Source organism: Bidens hawaiensis, unplaced genomic scaffold (assembly GCF_021521415.1).
Source record: "Bidens hawaiensis isolate Kalapana, Puna unplaced genomic scaffold, B.hawaiensis_p1.1 tig00004658_1, whole genome shotgun sequence".
NCBI classification, from domain to species: domain Eukaryota; kingdom Viridiplantae; phylum Streptophyta; class Magnoliopsida; order Asterales; family Asteraceae; genus Bidens; species Bidens hawaiensis.
The window spans coordinates 600,180-604,664 of record NW_027491284.1 but is presented as its reverse complement, the minus strand read 5'-3'; positions in this window follow the sequence as shown (position 1 = coordinate 604,664).

Below are 4,485 nucleotides of genomic sequence, written 5' to 3'. Positions count from 1 at the left end.
GAGACTTTGATATCCTCAATCTTTGCTTTGCATCTTTTGGAAACATAACCCGGTTCACCACATTTGAAACATAACCGAGAGTCCAAAGTATTTTGTGGTGAAATACAGGTTGTTTTTTATAGCAAAGATTTATGAACGTCATCTTTGGGTTTCTCAATTGTGACTTTCTTCTGTGTTTCATGTTTTAAACCCTTTTTCTTTTTATAAATTCAAGATTTGTTAAATTCGAAGAATTTTCCAAACCTGATGATTTTATAAATTTGATAGGTTTAAAGCCATTTGTGTTTGGTTGTTCTTGAACATTAACATTTTTTGATTGATAAAATTTCTGTTCAAGTTCAGTCACTTTTGAAGTGTCATCCTGAAATACACATTCAATCATTTCAGGTTTAAGAAGATTCAAAGGAACTTCTTTGTCAGAAAACACTTTTGATAGACCTTTTAACTTAAAAACTTTTCCATTTGAGGATTTTAGTTGAGGATTAATGAATCTCATCAACTCCTCATCAGACACCAAAAACTTGTCTGTTTATGATACATTAGAACTTTCCTTAGGAATTACTTTAAGAGTCTCCTTAGGAACGTTTGATGTGTTTGAAGAAACACCCGAAGTTTTTGAACCATACACAGCTTGTTAAAACTCTTTGGGTTCACACAGAATATGATTGTCAACAGGAATATCTTTGTTTTTGACAATCACATCTGGCTCAGACAACTCCTCGATTGAACCATCCAATTCGTTTTTGGTGAAAACCTTTTTACTTTCATTTTAAAGATTGGAAATACAGGTTCGGAGTCAAAGAATCTCCTTAAAATGTTGATCAACTTCTATAATCTTACAATGAACCTTGGCTTTATGATCATGATTGTTTCAGACAGTTTTTTGAATTTTAAGAGTTGATTGCTCTAGCAATTTTGTTTCTGTTTGTAGCATTCATTGATCATAAAGTGATCTTTTGGGAGTGTATTGTTCTGAGTTAATGCTGTTTCAAGTTTGGCTTTTAATACATCACATTCAGCACAATCATTAAATTTTGATGAAGGTTCAGATACATTAGATTGAGATTTGTAACATACCTCATCAATCTTAGCCATACAGGCATAAGATTCAGCTTTCACAGAGATTGATTCTATTTGAGAAGACAGACTTTGATCAGTGTCAATCTCAGAGTCAGACGAATCACTTCCCTCCGATACATTATCACTGCTGGCTTCTTCAAATTTCTCCACTGGTTCAACAATAGTCACATTTGCTTGATTTCCCAACAAACGTTGAGACCAATCAACCACTTCGTTGACCACTAAAGCTTGAGTAGCAGGACATTTGTCTTGATTACCAGATGTAGCAGATTTACTCTTATCCTCACCCGATGAATTCTTTCCTAAAGGACGTTCAGAATTGCGTGGGTCAGAATAGTCTTTCCTTGGCTTGTCACATTCTTTGGCAAAATGGCCAAACTCCCCGCAATTATAACATTTTACCTTCAGCTTATCAAACACGACCCTTTGTTCAACGTAGGAAGATCTTTTCCCGTTCGTTGCATAAACCTTTTGACTTTATGAACGATCATAGCCATGTTCCATTTTAAGTCCATTAACTCAAGATCGTCCGGGTCGATTTGATCATAATCTTCATCTTTGAGGTCGCTCGTAGCGATCTTGCTTCCAACCAGCTGTTCATAAGAAGTCATGAACGCACAAACAAAAGCGAACTGTTGTTCGGTTTCTTGCAAATTTACCTTAGGAAAACTTGATGCATGAGCATTTGAGTTTGCAGTCGCACCACTAGCCATAAAACATATATTAGGTGGACTGTTTACATTAGGATCCTCTTAGGATTGAGCAAAGAACGAATTGATTGGTACTGAACTTGAAGCATTATTTGCTCTTAATGCACCTCCATAAAGTAAAGGGTTTTGAGTTGAAGACTGTTGGTTTTGATTCTCCTTCAACGTATTTTGACATTTGATATCAAATTCCCTTTCTTCAATATTGTTTATGAATTGCACAACTGTAAGTTCAATGTTTTGAAAGAAACCGTTCTCTTTTAACACGAACAAGAAAGTCGAATAAGAAGCAGGTAGAGCATTCTTTAGCGTATCGATCTTATCTTGTTCTTTTGGCTCAAGATTGACACTCGACATCTCAACAATCAGATGACTAAATCGGTTAATCATCTCTTCCACCGTTTCATTTTTCATCATAATAAAATTTCAAAATTGAAATTTTACAAGAGTCTTTTTGCTTTCGAGAGTGTTTCCCCAACTTCTCGTTTTCAACGTTGTGAACAAAGAAGCACAAACCTTGATAGTACTGTATTGAAGAAAAATGTGTTCTGGTAATGCCATGGTAAGAGTTGAGTATGCTTTTGTTTCACTTTCAAAATCCTTAAGCTCTTGAGTCTCATAGTCTTTGAATAGTTTTGGAGTCCACCCCGTACTATTATTACCAATCAATGGTGCTGAATATACATCGTCGAGAAACCGGACACTACTAGGATGCATAGGTCCCAAGTGAGCACGGAACCTCGGTTCCCAATGACCAAAATCTAATAGTTTTAACAACTTGGGACATTTGTTATGACTTCCGATCTCATTATCCATGGTTAGCATTTGTTGCAATAACACGTTCTGAGATGCTAACGCATAGTATGATGCGTTCTGCGAAGCCATGATAAAAACTTAGTATTTAAAACATCAAGGATTTAATTTGTCGAATCTTCAAAGTTGAATCGTATACTGTTCACACGAATGGACACAATAACGAATGAGAAAGTAGTTTAACAAAATAGCTATTCGTTAAAGGTGAATTACTTTAACGAATGAGATATTCATTAAAAGTGGATTACTTTAACGAATGGGTTTTAACGAAAGAGGTTTAGCGAGTAAGTTTTAACGAATAAGCTTTAGCGAATGAGGTACGAATGTGGTTTAACGAAAGAGGTTTAACGAATAGGATTTAGCGAATAAGGTTGAAATTTTAATGAATGAACAGTTAGGGTTTAGCGAATAGACAGTTTATCCTTTAACGAATCAGTCTTCAATCTAACGAATGAGTCTTCATCTTAACGAATGAATCTTCATCAGTTCAAACTTTCAATTTCAAACTTCAAACTCGTCTGAATCACATCGAAAACACCTAAAACCTATATCAAACTAAGCCTAAACCAAATCCAAACCTTAATTGCCTAGTCATAACTCACAAACACAGAACAAACTGTTTCAATTTCCCATTATTCTAAGTCTCTGTTTCACGAATTATGAATTTAACTGAAAACACAATCAATTCACCTATAATGAATCAATTGAATACAATTATACCGATTATATCAACCTATTGCATCGTATATCAAATCCATGAGCTTTGATACCACTTGAGAAAGCTTATAACAGATCTAGACCTTGTGATTAAAACGATACATGTTGATTCGGTAATACAATTAGACTCGTGATACGTTAGTGTGTGAGATGTTTGTATTGAGTGAATGATTTAGCAGAGTAACGAGAGGATGTAACAATAACCAGAAAGAGACTTACATTAATGATAAGTTATAGGGGTATATATAGGGGATGACCACATTTGTTAAGTTAACACTTAACGAATGTGTCATTCTTTACATTAACATATACGAATGAATACTTCATTCATTAATACACTTAACCATAAAGAATAGCCCTCATTCGTTATCTCATTCGTTAATCAAGGTTAACGAATGAGTTTACATTTAAGATGAATGTGTTACATTCTTTACGGGGTAACGAATGTAACTTACATTTAGAGCGAATGGCCTTTTTAACCATATTTACATTATAACCCCTATACTTTAGACTTATTACATTAATGTCCTGATAGAGACCGAGACGTACAAAACATGTATCAACAGTTTGAAGAAAAGGCATTTGAGGGTTATTTCTTGGGCTAAAATTCTCCGAAGAAGCGAATCTTCAATATCTCTTCGGGTTGTGTGGAAGAGTGGTACCATGTTGATTGCCAAAGCTATACCACTCCACCTACAGGAAAGGGTCCCGATTGGATGTTTGATTATGACGGTTTATTTAATACATTTACGTCAATAGTTGAAGATATATCTGAAGATTTTATTCGATCTTATTGGGAAGAAAAATGTCTTCCAATTCCTAGTTCTTTGTATGTTGATTTGAATGACTCTCCTAACGTATCAGAGACATCAAACGATGTTTCTGAGTCTTACGATGAAGCTAATTTTGTTGATTCATCGTCAGTTCCATTAGATTAAGCTACAGACACAAACGAGCCTATTCTAATTGATGATGACTCACCAATTCTCTCTTTAGACACGACAGGGGAAAATATCACCAATATGGGAGATAACGTATCTGTACCTGCTAATCCTTCCTTATGGATTCATTCTAATCATCCGCAGGAACAGATAATTGGTGATGTGAACGACGGGATTCGTACAAGACACCAATTAGCTAACATATGTGATGAACAAGTTGAGTGTAA